The sequence below is a fragment of the Lepisosteus platostomus genome, chromosome 9, assembly GCF_059453375.1.
Source record: "Lepisosteus platostomus isolate fLepPlt1 chromosome 9, fLepPlt1.hap1, whole genome shotgun sequence".
NCBI classification, from domain to species: Eukaryota; Metazoa; Chordata; class Actinopteri; order Semionotiformes; family Lepisosteidae; genus Lepisosteus; species Lepisosteus platostomus.
Window position 1 is genome coordinate 7,437,580 of NC_142619.1, and position 15,642 is coordinate 7,453,221.

The 15,642-nt window shown below is 37.9% G+C and overlaps 1 protein-coding gene across 20 annotated transcripts in view; it reads left to right on the forward strand.

The window, feature by feature from the left end:
- Positions 1-15,642, forward strand: part of LOC148654491 (uncharacterized) — a 263,900-nt gene that overhangs the window by 63,590 nt on the left and 184,668 nt on the right. For 18 of the 20 annotated variants that reach the window (XR_015941480.1, XR_015941479.1, XR_015941482.1 and 15 more), the window contains one exon: positions 10,518-10,587. The exons of the other annotated variants lie outside the window; for them this stretch is intronic. The gene's annotated coding sequence lies outside the window, so the exon portion shown is untranslated. The remainder of the gene's footprint in view (positions 1-10,517; positions 10,588-15,642) is intronic. 20 annotated transcript variants of the gene reach the window in all.

The window sequence follows — 15,642 nt, forward strand, 5'->3', positions numbered from 1 at the left end:
ACAGCTTGAACTATAAAAACATTTTAAGAGTAAAGAATAAGGTGTCACAGTTCACAGATGGCCTGTTAACTGTAATCAAATGTGAACTCAAACAAAAATTCATACCCAAATTGATCATTGCTACTACCCAGAATGCACAGTAATGCTTGCTGTATTTGATCTATGGGGCTTTTCTTGTTAGATCTATGTAGTCCAAGCCTGGATTGCGTGCTTAACCATGTATTAAAAGCTGAGTAGATTTCTCTCCCCAATGGTATATTCAAGCAATGAATTCTCTGAATTGCGGGAATACATGTAATCTCTTGTCATTTCACAACACTGACAAGGGCAGAATTGTCTAAAGAGACTTCTAATTCTGCCTATCTTTGTGTACTGTATAAACATAGCAGCCATGCACAGCTGCTTCACCCTTCTTATAGTTCATCAGTGTGAGATAACTAGCTTTGGCTAGTGAAAGGACATATATTTTAGGAGGAACTCCATTCAGGTTTATGGTGTGGCTTATAAGCATCCAATTGTCGTGGATTGTGGGAATTATTATTATCACAGGTGGGTAGCTGCGTCAGCATGCGTAGGCTGCAAAGGAACAAGTAATAGGTTTATTCCATGCTGAAAAAAAGAAGAAAGAGAACACAACATTTCTTCAGGTGTGAGAGAGACAGGGCAGTAGGCAAAGGTAAAGTAGCGGGAGAACAAAGGTTGGGAGGGAGGAGGAGTGAGAGGCGGGAGCAGGGGACAGAAAGAGAGGCCAATCAAGAGGTGTGAAGTCAGAATGGGTGCAGAGAGGTGTGAAATGAAACTTCCAATGAATGGAGAAAATTTAAAAGAACAGTAGTCTGTCGTTAAGGGAAGGGAGAATGTGTGATCCTAGCTGCAGAATAATTTTAGTTTCGGTGGTCTTTCTGATGTATGAGTTCGGAAAACCGTCTTTGAGAACACAGACGGAGAGATTAGAGTGGTCGTGGCCGTCAGAGGTGAAATGAAAAACAATGGGCTTGGAGAGATCTTTAATCTTCACAGCCCTGACGTGTTCTCTGAAGCAGTCTCTGATTCTCCTTCCTGTTTCTCCAATGTAGATGGCTGGGCATTTACTGCAAGAGATACAGTAAATAAGGTTGCTGGAGGTACAAGATGCTGTCTGGGTGATCCGGAATTGTCCTGAGGGGCCTTGAATGAGTATGGTGGTGGCTGTGTACTTGCAGGTGATACAGCGAGCTCTGTTGCAAGGGAAAGTGCCTGGTGTGGATGGTTGTTAATAGGTTTATTCCATGCTGAAAAAAAGAAGAAAGAAAACACAACGTTTCGGCTGTGGAGCCTTCTTCAGGTGTGAGAAAGACAGGGCAGTTAACAAAGATAATGTAGCGGGAGAACAAAGGCTGGGAGAGAGGAGGAGCGAGAGGCGGGAGCAGGGGACAGAAAGAGAGGCCAATCAAGAGGTGTGAAGTCAGAATAGGTGTAGAGAGGTGTGAAATGAAACTTCCAATGAATGGAGAACATGTATATACGTAATGTTGAAGGATGCCAACAATGTACTATCCTTTAGTCAATTCCTTAAAAATACCCTAGGTACTCTTAATCCTGAAGCTCATCAATTATCTTCGTACTTGGTAGATGTACATTTCTGCTCCAATGAGTCAGTTCTCAGTAAACATAAATAGGGCTGCTGCAGAACTGATGTACCTTTAGTACCAGAGGAGCTGAACCGGCATCAGTTGATGGAGCTGAACTGACTGCAAAGGGTCAAAAGGAGGTTAATTCCACACTTAGCGTTTGAATGAAATACACAGCATTTCAAATGTGATATCAACCTTTTCTTCCTTCCCAGACACTCTACTCTTAATATACTCTTTATTTTGCCCTCTTTCTTGGAATTGGCTAGGAAAGGTCCACAGCCAAAATGTTGTATTATTGTACCCTGTCATTTTACTGCATTGGATTAACCTCTACTTTTTCCTGAAGTAGTCATGAGCTGTCTTATTACTACTCATCAGTCAACTGATTTGTTGTGTGAAATCTCTTTGCATTCTTTTATTGATCTTTTTAAATAACAGGCAACACCAAAAAAGCAGAGAATACTGTATGTAGAGTGTAGAATAATAATGTTCAGGAATAAAAGTCTAAAGTTTTTGTAATGTCAACTGATTGATTTTCTGGAAGTGATTTTTCCAAAAACTATGTTTATATTCATTTATATATCATACTGCTTGTGCTTTATAATATGGGTCTGTATTTTAAAGCTTCTATATTCTTCACTTCTATAGCTTAAGAAACACATTTGTGTTATTTTGTTGGTTTAAATGAAATTCCATTGTTAAGACTTTGGTTCATCAAGGAAATGAAAGATTATCTTTACATGTTGCTTACTTTTTTTAGCTGATTATTTTTTATTATTTTATCATTCTTTTTAATGCTTTAATTATAATGCTATAATTGCTATTAATGCTATAATAATTTTTTAATGCTTTTAATGCCTTTAATACAAAAGGCAACATGTTGAAAATAGGAAATATGACATGATCTTTTGAATAATAATACCTTTTTTACATGAACATTTTTGCACATCATCATCTGAATGATAAAGAAATAATTATCAACACTGATACAATGCTTTGAAGGAAACTATTTTTAGTTCTTAATTTATGAAGGGGAAAAGATAAATGATCCTTCCTACAGAATATTGTTCAGTAGTTTACATACAATACAGTAGCTTTCTTTTGCTTGAAGAGAACAGATATGACAACATTCATATGCAGTAATTAATACACATATGAAAGAGATATGAGACTGTCATATAGATAGTTAAAAGACTTCACTACAAGCCATATTTAAATTAAATTAAAAGAAAAAATGAACAGCAGGAGTCTTAAAATATATTTACCTTCTTGCCATCAAATGTGATACCTTCAAGTGTAGTTGACTAAAATAATTTTGCCTACATTTTTTACAGACATTTGGCAATTTTATTTTTCTCTTAATGAAGAATTCACAATTTTTTGACTCAGTATGTTTTGAGTGAGAGTGCAACAAAATTCCAGAAAGGCCTGTAAATACATTGGAACCATAATTAAACACTTTATGCGTATATTAACTAGCCTTACTTTTTGAGACATTTTGTGTATTAACTTTTACGTTTGTAAATTTTCATCAATTTAAAGACGACAAGATTCTGGAGTGAAAGTTTTTTAGAATGCTCAAGATTTCATTGGAAGGAAATATTAAAATGCTGAATGGCTTTCTGTCCCTGGTTACTATGCCTTTAAATTAAATAAATCATCGGGCTTTGTAATATTCCACGCGCATTCACGTTCCACTTTCCTGCATGCTCTGATGCAATGCGCAAATACTACTTGCACAAGGATTACAGTATTTAAAGAAAAAGAAGACCAAATGAAAAAAAGAAAACGTTATTCAGAGGAAATGGTTTTGAAACTGCATGATTTCTTTTACAGTTCCTGTTTATAACACATTCGCTGTTTTGAAATTGTGCACCCTTCAAATTTGTCACCTTGTGGTCAGTAACAATGTGTGCACATCATCTGCAATGGGCACTTCCATTAATTCTCCTTTTATCACTTTTTATGTTAAAAATCTTAACCAATAGGAAACAAGTGTTTTAAGAACATAAAGTCCTCAATCAGTGCTTTCTGGACTATATTTAGCGCCTCATTTGCTGAGTTTGATTTGTTCATAAATTTGATTATTTATAATGTACACTTCAAGATCATTGAGGAGATGGAGTCATAATACCTCACAGAAATTAATAATCAGCATCCATTCTTCTTAACTCCAAATATTCCCTTGGTTATTTTATTGCTTAAAATAGGCAATATCAGTTGTAATTTCATTTGTTGTGCGTCCAAGTTTAGTTATCAATGTGTGTTCCTTCAAAGGCTTTTACTAATCCTTACGTATACTGTGTGTCATTTACTGGAATACCAGAAAGAGCGAGACAGTTTTTAAAGCATTTATGTACGGCAGTCAGAGTGCATCAGCAATGGCTAGACAGAGGATGTATGTATTAGAATTCAACTGAATTAAAAATTTGGTCTCTGGTCTTGAAGATTGTAATTGTAAACCTACAGTATTTTCTGTCACTTGTGTGGTCAGACACAATTCTATTGTTAAAATACAGATTTTACAACGCACTGTGATTTTCTGCAGGTTTTACTGTCACGTATTTATTGGGTATTTGTAAAGCTTTAGATTTTGTATGAGTTTTGAGTAGAATTTATTAACATGGAAAGGCACCTGTCAAATTGAAAAGTATTGCTTTGAATATCGTTTTTTCGTTCTTTGCTTTTGTGATGTCATATTGTAAGCTTTTATCTTAAGTACATCGGTTGTAGAATGGACATAATTGTCCCTCATTAGTAGGGGATATTTTAAATTTTTGCCAAAATTTGATGCATGAATTACTTAATCATTCTTTTCATTTTAATTGGAAAAAGCAGATGGGCACCTTAACGTTTTGGCTGAATCACATTCATTCTGAAGTCATTCTAGTTCAGCTGTGAATCTCATTGGGTCTCACATAAAAGAAAGAAAAGATACACTGTAAGTGAAGCCTTAAAACACTTTAGACATTTCCCTGTCCAACTTTTTTAAGGTAGACTGCAGTAAAACCGAAACTAGTTTTGTTCTTTTTTGATTGCAGTTTAATTGAATGTACTGTTGGCCACTTTAATTTGTTTAGATTTTTTACTTTCTCAAAGCTAAGTTTCTTTAAATATTGTCATGAAATATGTTTTTTTTGTTATGTTTTTGTTTCTTCTGCCATAAAGCTTACAGTTTTAAGTATTTAGTAAACAACCACTCCAATGAAATGACCTCAGCCTTCTGCATTTCGGGGAATGTCCTCAGATCTGAAAATTCCAAAGTTATTATCACAACTGCTTACTGTACATCAAATTGACTTGACCTCCAGAAGAGCTGTTTGCTACATAGAATTGACCTTCTGTGAAGTGATTTGCTATGTTAATAGACATTTTGTTTTGTCTTAATTTCTTTAAGTTCATGTTTCTCAATAAAACATAAATCTATTCTTAGAATTTTGTGACTAACATAGTATTTCCTTCTCTGAGAATCAGTCAGTAAATGCAGAACTGTTAGGAAATTCCTGTGAAAGAAAGACTAAAGTTCTTGCAACTGAGAATATACAAAAATAGACATCACACACAGGAAATACAGCAATTCATTTTACTGGTCAGGTAGTAAGAATAAAACTTCGCTCACTGTGGGAAAGATCTGGGGTTTTACGTGTAGACAAACCATTTGGGCTTCAGCACTTAGAAAATATGAGGTAATAATACATTTGGCTCTTTTGTTTGGTCTTAAATATGAAAGATATGTATGGGAAAACAGCAATACAGTATTTAAATAAAACCACAGGTGAATAGGTCACTGAGCTCTAGCTGTGGCATCTGACAGATCACAAAAAAGGAGTTATGTAAGGCTTTAATGTGGCAATCAGTTTCTTCCATAGAGTCCCCCCTCAGGCCAAAACGACATTCCCAAAGTCAGTTTCTACTACTCTTTACTTATTTCTACTTAGTGTGTAGCTGAAGCCTAAAATAAAATAAAATAAACTTTGTTGGGCATATTGAAGAAATCATATAGCATTGTCACCTTGAAGCCTGATCTCGTCAGGTCTCAGAAGCTGAGAGAGGCTAAATCTGGACAACCATGTTGCAGCTTTGAGTAGTTTTAGTGGACAACTATGTAGCACTCTTACACTCTGGACCAGTATTACTAACCCAGAGGCCCAGTACGGTGACTGAGGACACTGTAGCAGGTGATGTTCTATAAATGATTCATTAAACTGAGATCTTAACTAATTGGTCATTGAAGATTCCTTGGTGCCGGTTAAGCGATTAGGGGTATTATCTTCAGGTTCCTGATTAAATTCAGTTTGGGGTTTGTTGAAGCAATTTCTCACCACACCAGTTGGAATCTGCTGGTGAGAGAGTCTGCTGAATATTGCCTTAAGTGGGTTCTTAACTTCAGCAATGGATACAGTGGGTCCCCTCTTATATGTAAAGTGCTTTGAGATCCTTTGGGCTGAAAAGCAAAATATAAATATGTTGAATTTCTATAATATTGACATAATGATTATGCCATCAAGTCTCATTCTGTATGCTGTAGTGCTTTCTTATTACTGTTAATAATCAATTCAATTTTAAGATACCACCAGTATTTTTCATTTTGAACAGTTTTTGCTTGTGTGTCAACAGAACTGTATGCCAAAAACATAAGAAGTAGAAAAGGCAAAACAGAAATTTTTTGCTGATGACCTGGAAGTCGGAAACACAATGTAGCGTGGGGGGTCATTGTGAGCTGTGGTACAAGCCTGGGAAAGAAGAGATAGAGCTACAGTCAAGTAGTGAACAAGCAGTTCTTGTGGGATTCTCCATCCCTGTTCTCCTGGGGCTGTCAGCAGCCTGGGAATGGCTCCAGGTGGTCATTAGTGGGCTTGTGGTCCACACATGTTCAGTGGAATTGAGATCAGGCAGCCTCAGAATACAGTCCTGGTGGATTACTTTGTGTCTGGCATTGATCAGTCCAAGGAACAAGAGGCAACTGGTTGAGCATACAGAATAGAAAAAATGTGTGACTGCTGCTAAACAGTTTGTTCTGACGACACGGTGGTCAAACTGGAATGCCTCATCAGTTCTTCTGCAGTAAATCATCAATGAAGAAATGTAGGTTCCACTGCTCCATGTGCTACAATGCACAGACAGAACACCGTTCGTGTCATCTCCTCAGATCACAACAAACAGGTCATCTACAGCTAATTCCTTTTTCTGTATTGTCTAAAAGCAAGAGTTATCTGACAACTGTGTGTTCCTTCCTTGCTTGCTTTAGGGGCCATCTGTGATCTAGCATCGTTAGCTATAGACAGATCATTATCCAAAAATATTTCCTAAATATCCCTTCAATCTGTGGATCAGTCTTTGTTGGCATTACGCTCACACCAAAATAAAATTGGGAATGATTTTTCTCCGTCTTGCTGCAAAAACCTTTTCCTTTATATCCATTGAATTTGAAGGAAATTGTCTACACAAGAGACTTTTTGGAAAGACTTCATTTCCTGAAAGTGAGATTTTTTTCTACCATCCTTTGCAGTCTGAAAACTTTGGAAAAAACACATTCCAGGAAAATCAGATGAAATTTTTATTGATTTTCAAATGGAAAACTGATCATCAGGCTCTTTCAGTGGAATGCTTGGGTTCAAGTGTATGACGAGTTGACATGGAGTTTATAAACTATGCTGCATTATCTCAGTACTACAGGAAGTGAGTACTAAAACCATATTCCCTTTTGAGATCTCATTACTAGTCTTTAGCCATGGGAATTCAGATAAACAGAAAACGTTGTCCTTAACCTTAAACTTCCTCTGTACCTTTCACTGTCCTTCCCACAAAAGGGAAAAGATTAAAGATATAAAATTATTTGGGCATTAAATCAAACAAATGTCTTTCTTCTTCACAACTTAAGGAATTGAAGAGCTATGCAAGATAAATACAATCAAGGATATTAGGCCATGTGACAGAAAGGGTTGGCAGATGTGTGTATGTGTGTGTATATACTGTAGACGCAGGCCTCTATGATCAGTGAGCTGAAAATGTGTGCTTTGCAGTCTTTTAGACCACCTACCTTTTCTTTCTTTTTGTAGTGTCATGTCCAACTGATGAAAATAGAAACACGAGTCTGGAAATAATACAGCTTCTTAAGAGGATGTAAAACATTTTTTAAAAGTAAAAATAATACAGACTTGAGTCAAAGCACAGAGGACCAATAATAATTAACTTTGTGGTGTCTGATCTGTATAATCTAGAATCTTCTAGCAGGAATTTGTAGAACAGGGACTTTCCTTTTTGACAGTGTGTGTTAATCTTCATACAGGTGATACATCAATAACATAAAATTACACCCTCCCTCAGACAGCCATTTTAATCCAGCTGCACCTGTTTTGTGCAAAAACAGTTTATTTCTATTAAAAACAGTCATTAAAAGTATTTTGTCATCTATTTGCGTAGGCTTGTGAAAATCCAAAGATGCATTAAAAACACAACAAATGCTTTTGGTCCTAGAGTGTTTTTAACACTGTTTATTGTATTTAAATAACAGAGTTGTTATTTTATATAAGGAATAAAAGAAATGGTCTTTATGACTAGTTGTGCCCCTTAACTTATAAAATGAACTTTCTTGTCACAATATTGAAAAAAAATATTTCAGATTCTAGTTTTAGTGTGTAAGAAAAAATAAACCAGACAAAAAACAATTTATTTTTTATTGTTCACAACACAGAAGGTAAAGCTACATTCAGAACTGTCAGTACAGAGAGTAGCATGCTTAAATTTGAGGGAAAGGGAAAGAATGGGTCACACTCGTAAACCCCTCCTCTTAAGGACGCTCCAGCCCTTCCTTGTTTTATACTCATCTCCCGCACCTGATTCCGGTTCCTGCCCCCCGTCCTATAAAAGCCAGGCGTTCCTGCCAATCTGGGCTCAGCTTTGGAAGATGGACGCCCGGAAGCCCGTCTATCCGCGAGTCCAGGAGCGACTCGGCGGCATCGGCTTCAATGACGTCCTGACCTTCTGAGTCCGGGACTATCGAGCATCTGGTCCCATGACCCCTCTTTTATTCCCCCGACCCTCCGCCGGATTCCGCTCCGGCTTTTAACTCTGTTCATCTTTGTCAGGATGAATCACCCGGTCTGGGACAATTGCTACTCTCTTTATTTGCTACGGATTCCCTTGGACATGTTTGCCTTGGACACACCCCCCCTGAAAACCAGACCACCATGCCCCCTGTTTTCCTTCCAGCCCCGTGTTTTCCTCTCCGGATTGTGCTGTCTGCATAGGGTCCTGAAAGAACACTTCGTGACAGAATGTCCCATTGATAAAATTATGTGTCCTCAAAGTGCACTTAGCAGAGTTCAGAACCAAGCCCTTTGAAAGTTAGCTATATACTGCGTTGTTATTGAAGAGCTTGAGCACATAGTCATTTCCTCAAGACTCCTTTTATCTCTGTCCCTCTCTTGCTGGTGTGAAATTCATTAAGAACATTTCTCTAAGGTTACAACCAGTAAATCTCTTGGTGTGAAAATATTTTCTCTCTTAGAATCTACTCTTCTGTTAAACGTTTACAATTTGTGTTAAAACCAATGAAAAACAATAAGCTTGTGTTTATTGCATAGCAGCGAAACAGCAAAATTGGTTGTATAAAACAGCCACAAAAATATATTTGGTGAATATTTTCAGCCAAGTCAGACTTATCTAAACAACAGATATGTTTAGTAAACCTGGGCTAGGAGTAGTGTGGTTTACTTCTCTCAAATTAGTAAAAATCCTGCTGTTAATGACTTTAACAAAGACATCTTATTAAAGTGCTGGTATAATGATTACTTGTCATGGTCAGCCAGTTCATAATGTTCGTTACCATTCCATATTAACTTTAAACATTTTGATAACTTTTATAGTGCACCCTCCAAAATTATTGAGACAGTAAAGTCTTATTTGTTAGTTTTGCTTTATAATCCTGCAGTTTGTAATTTGTGATCATGACTAATCAATCTGAATTATAAGTTCGATACGATATGTGTTTTATTTTTTAGTAATTTAATGCACAGAGTTGATCATATTTGAGCAAAAAGCATATTTCGTGTTCAGCCCAGTGATTTCAAGTGACCAGAATGTTAGGACACATAGTTCAGAGTGTAAAAGTCAGTATTTGGTTGTACATCACTTTGATGCAACAAGCACATGAAGTCTGCAACCCACAGAGCTCGCCAAACTCTGAAATTATTTGAGATGCTTTGCCAAGCCCTTGTAGCAACCACTTTGAGGTCTTGCCTATTCTTGGGATGTTCTTCAGTTTTTTCTTCAGCATGTGAAGTTCTTGCTCATCTTGATATAAATTTGGAGACTGACTTGATTTTCCTCTTTTTGTACTATTGAACTCCATGGGTGCATTGACTATGTTTTGGGTCATTGTCATGATACTTGGTGAAGTGCTGCCCAATAAGTATGGAAGCACTGATGTCTATATAAACAGACAAGAGTACACTGTAAGCTTCAGAAGTAATTCTTTTTGTGTCACCTTTAGTTAGATTGTCAATATAGGTGAGTGAGCCAGTTGCAGATAAAACCATACCAAAGTCAGTCCACCCATCATAGCAGATGGTAGTATTTTTGAGGCATGTGCAGTTCCTTTCTTTTTACTTACTTTAACCCTTCAATCACTATGGTAAAGGTTAATCTTGGTCTCACCTGTCCACAAAATTTTGTTCCAAAATACTCCTGCTTCATCTATGTACTTTCACGCAATTTCTGAAGCACAGTAGAGGTAATGACATGAACTAGACATGCCCTGACTGTACAGATGACATTTGTGGTGGTAGCAGCCGGAAAATGCTGAAGACACATTCCTGTGTTACTCACAAAGAAGTTTTGTTTACTGCGGGCATGTTACTTCTTTGTGTAAGCAAGCCATTTTTTGTGGTCTTCTTTTCACAGATTTACTTGACACACAGCGACATGTGATTAGAGATTGTGAGACCTGAAGATCTTACTAGAAGGATGACAAGTAAGTTATCCATCCTGTGGAAAAACTGACATGCTCTTGTGTTTTGGTTAACTCTATGGCTTCCATATGGACCAGAGAGTCCTATGGCTGCTGGGATAGAGGCTTTTTGTGTGTGAAGCAATTGTAACTGATTCTCCTTCTAAAAACAGGTTTAGAAACCTCAGACATTTTGCATTTGGCAATCTTCTGAGTAATTACATTTTGAATGGCAAACAGTCTTGCAACAGATTTCAGATTGTACCGAAATAGATATTGTAAAACTTGAATTTGTAAGCTATGGCATTATGGAGATCGTTCCAAAATGGGTGGGAGATATTGTGCTTCCTGATGATAAAGAACATCTTGCCAAGCCATAGCAGACCGCCAGTTTTTAAAGACCACGAAAGGAATGAGGAAAGTGGAAAAAGATTTGCTAATATTCCAGTTGAAAACTACATGAAAACATGGAACTTCTTCAGAACATAGTTTACTGTAGTTTTTTTTTGTTTTTTGAAAAGTATACAAACATTGCTCTCTTGCTAACAGTATTTTGGTTTGTTTAGCCATATTTTTATGTGGCATGTGCACACCCTTGCATTAAGAGTTCTTGTTTTTTCAAAACTAAAAAAAAAGAAAACCTCATGTGAAAGGTGTTTAGGCTCCAGGGTTTATTCCTCATCAAGATTGAAGATTAGTTCCTCTTGATGTTTGAGATTGTGAATAAGTTATCATAAGGGATTAGTCCAGACTGACCAAGGAAATGCTTATCCCTCTGTGAAAAGCAAACTAATGTACCATATTGATCTTCAGAGAAGGTCTGTATTCACAGGAATTGACACTGTTGTGCAGAACCTATTTTAAAAGGACTGTACAGCAAAAAAAGCTAAAACAGAACATTCTGAATCTTTAGTAGTCACCATAATGTTACACAGATCTCAGGATCCTAATGGATTAGTGCAAATGTGCAGGTGTCAAAAGCAAATACACTGATCCACTGAGGTCTCTCTGTCATGACTTTTAATGTTGAAGTATTGACGTCTTGTCAGCCATTCTGTGTTTGATGTTCTGTAAGCAAGATGTAGAACAGCTAGCTTTTCCCTTGTTGAGGTTGACCTGTTGAGTGGGGCACTAAGCTGTTATGTCTTCCTTAAGTCCTGAGTTCATTTGTTTTCTTTAGGGATTATTGATAATAGTGCTACTTATACAGTATATGCTTGTTCTGTGTGTTCCATTTTTTTGAGTGCAGTCAAACCTAGAGCCTAAAAGACTTTGGGCCTTTTAGGAGATGTTAAATATGCATTCCTCAGACACAGACATACAGGTGAAGAAAAATAAAAAATTTGGATGTCTGTATTTTGTTCTGTAATAGTACTTGTTTTAAATAATGGATGAACCATCTGTGGTAACAGCAACTCTTGTTTTTTTGTGTTTGTGTGGAGAGGAGTAATGCATAGCTTAAGCAACAGTAAGAATGGACTTTATTGAATGGAATTTGCAGCTTGTATGAAATATAGTATGTGAAAGTTATTTTCTGTAGGTTGTTATTTACTGTTGTTAATATTTAAGGCCTTTTAAGATAGGATTAAAAAATAAGATGTAACTTCATAAAGTATAAATGTAGGCTTTCAGTTGTGTCAAAACATATGGTTTGATGCACCCCTAACTAGGTTTTTTTTAGTTTCAACTAGAGTTTTTGGATTTAGTGGAAAGGTAAACAGAGGATAACTATGCAGTGTGTGGTCCTGGAGTGACAGTTGCTGAGTAACTTATATATCCCTCTAATTTATAAGACCTAGACGACAGTCTTCTGAGATTTGTCTGCTTTTCCATCAGCCCGGACTCAGGTTTAACAGCCATCTGGTACCTTATTGTTAAGGGGGAACTTTTTACCTAGTGACTTCCTTTGAGTGGCGGCCTGCAACATTTGACCTCTGCTTTCCAGGTCATGACCTTCACCTCATTTCCTTCTCAGCAGCAATTTTGACAGCAGGGTTAAGTTTATATGATACTCTTGGTAAGTGCTACTTGAAAGTGCCAAGTTTCTGAACTACTGCTCGTTCCTTTGATACTCCAGTTTCTGTTTTGACCTGGTCCATCCTCAGCAAACCTGTGCCCATCTGGATAGGGTTAGATCCCATCCTTTTGTCCGAATACAACTCAACCCACAAACAGGATTCAGTGGCCAGCTCTGACACCTTCTCATTGGCTTCACTGTTGTGTTATTATAAGGAACTGCTTATATAGTGTTGATTTGGAGGTTTTTTACATGCTGCATTTCCCATCACTTTTCTTCTGCATGGCACTCTGTTTTTTCTCCTTACGGTTGTTGTTTGGCACAAACAAGCTCTGGAAAGGGTTCTCAATGGTTTTTAACAGGAAATTATATTGGGACATCTTGTGACACAACACCAGTTAAAGATGCTACACCAGGAGAGCAGTGTGGGGTAGTGGTTAGGGCTCTGAAGATGTAACTAGATTATGTTTCTTGGATGGTGCACTGCTTTTGTAAGCTTGAGCAAAGTACTTTGCTGAGATTGCTCCAGTAAAATGTCTCTTGTATAAATGGGTTCCAAAGTAAATCACTTTGGATAAAATTGTCAGTCCAATAAATGCATTAAAATGGTGTGCTGTTAGAGTTTCATCTATCCTTGGTCAGCTTTTGTTTAAATGTTAGACCAGTGTAACTGAAAGGTCTGTATGAAATAATACAGCCATATTGATAAGACAAGAGATGGTTTTAAGAGATGTATTAGTCATTTGGAGGTTAAGACATTTTAAAGGAAATAAATAGTAATCAATTAATTGCTTACACTTATATAGCACTTTTCTGGACACTCCACTCAGAGTGCTTTACAGGAACAGGAGACTCCCCTCCACCACCACCAATGTGCAGCCTCCACCTGGATGATGTGACAGCAGCCATAGTGCGCCAGTACACTCACCACACATCAGCTATTAATGGGGAGTAGAACAGAGTGATGAAACCAGTTCATAGATGGGGATTATTAGGTGGCCATGATTGGTAAGGGCCAATGGGAAATTTGGCCAGGATGCTGGGGTTAGACCCCTACTCTTTGAGAAATGCTCTGTGATTTTTGATGACCACAGAGAGTTGGGCTGTCGGTTTTTCGGTCTCATCTGAAGGACGGCACCTTTTTACAGTATAGTGTCTCCGTCACTATACTGTGGCATTAGGACCTACACAGACCGCAGGTTGAGCACCCCCTGCTGGCCCCACTAACGCCTTCCTGCAGCAATCTTAGTTTTTCCCAGGAGGTCTCTCATCCAGGTACTGACCAGGCTCACACCTGCTGAGCTTCAGTGGGTTTCCAGTTGTGAGTTGTAGGGTGATACAGTATTTTTCTATTATTTAGAGTTTCTGTTTCTTTTAGTCTTGATGGATTCTGAAAAAAAAACAGGTATTCCCCCCCCACAAAATTCTGATCTCTTAGAAGTTGTTAATGTTAAAAATGGGAAATAAATGGACAATGCAAATAGACAAGATCAAGCATCAGACATTGAGTAAAATTATTTTTTAACAGAGGTAGAGCGGTAAGTGTTTGTATTTTATGTGAACTCTCACAAATTACAAAGAAACATTTCAGGTGCCTGAAAGAAGAAATAGAACTATTTTTTACACTATTTCAACATGCATTGGGGACAGGTTGGCTTAGTGGGTAAATCTCTAACAGACTTCTAACAGGTAGACTGTGGGTTCAAGTCCCTACTGCAGACACTGCTGTTGTACCTTGAGTGAGGTACTTTTCTCTAGTTTCTCCTGTCCACCCATCTGTATAAATGGTAACCAGCACTCCAGGGGATAATCTCTGCCACAAACAGGCTACCATCTGGGGTGAGTCATGGCACTCTTGTTGGGCCCTGATGGGCCAATGTGACTCAGATATGGAAATTAGAACCTGGACAAGCCTGTTCACTGGTCTCTGAGCCCTAGAGGCCACATGTTCTACTGTTGGGGCGGTGAGGTGGCTGTGTGGATCTGCGCCTGTGGCTGGAAGGTTGCCGGTTTGTATCCTGCGGCCGGCAGAGTAAACCCACTCCGTTGGGCCCCTGAGCAAGGCCCTTAACCCCAACTGCTCCAGGGGCGTCGTAAACATGGCTGACCCTGCGCTCTGACCCCAAGCTTCTCTCCCTGTCTGTGTGTCTCATGGAGAGCAATTTGGGGTCTGAAAAAAGACAAATTCCTAATACAAGAAATTGTATATGACCAATAGAGTGATCTTATCTTACCTGTCCCTTACCTACAAGGTGCTTCCCAAGGTCTTTATAAATCAGTCTCATCTTGCAAGAGCTATTGTTATAGGAGCAGCAAGAAGACATGCAGCAAGTGCTTCTAGGACTTATTGAATATATATATACTTCAGAGTAAGTGTGTGTATATATATACTTACTTACTTTGAAGCTTGACAGTTCTTTCAGTGAGTCAGGTTTTCCCATTGACTTTCTTTCAAAGCTATAATGGAGGTGTGATATACAAATTAAAACTGAAATTATGTTAATTCTTCTAAAAAGTACTTCAGGCCTTTGAGTGTTTTGACTGTTTTCTGTTCTCCTGCACTTCGTTCCAATAGCTTTTGTACTTTTGGCACAATTTTGTATTTCCTGTGACAGTAGTATAAAGCCCAGCACACAAGGACACAGATTCAGTTAGTCATAAGATGCATAGTTTCCAGTGCACGATAACACAGAATTTGAAACCAGTGTTTTAATCTTGACCTTTGTCCTTTGGTCTTAGACTGCATTTAAATAACCACAAAATGAAAAGTCAGAAAGAAATAATCCTAAGCAGTTTGACCATTTTTGGCTGGACCTGTGCTTTCTAGGAATCTGACTTAGAAAAGCCCATTTCCCAGAGAATTGCAAGGGAGGCTGGCAGATGTTATGGCAAGCCCTTGTGTTATGGAAAAACCTTCTGGGGAATATTTTTTGGGGGGAGGGAAAGTGGGGTTAGCCTTTAGAAGCAGTCTTATCAGTAGCTTTTTTTTCCCCCTCCCTGTAGGCAGCAAACCAGATGCTTACATTCCATGTATATATAAAAGACCACATCATCCTGGTACT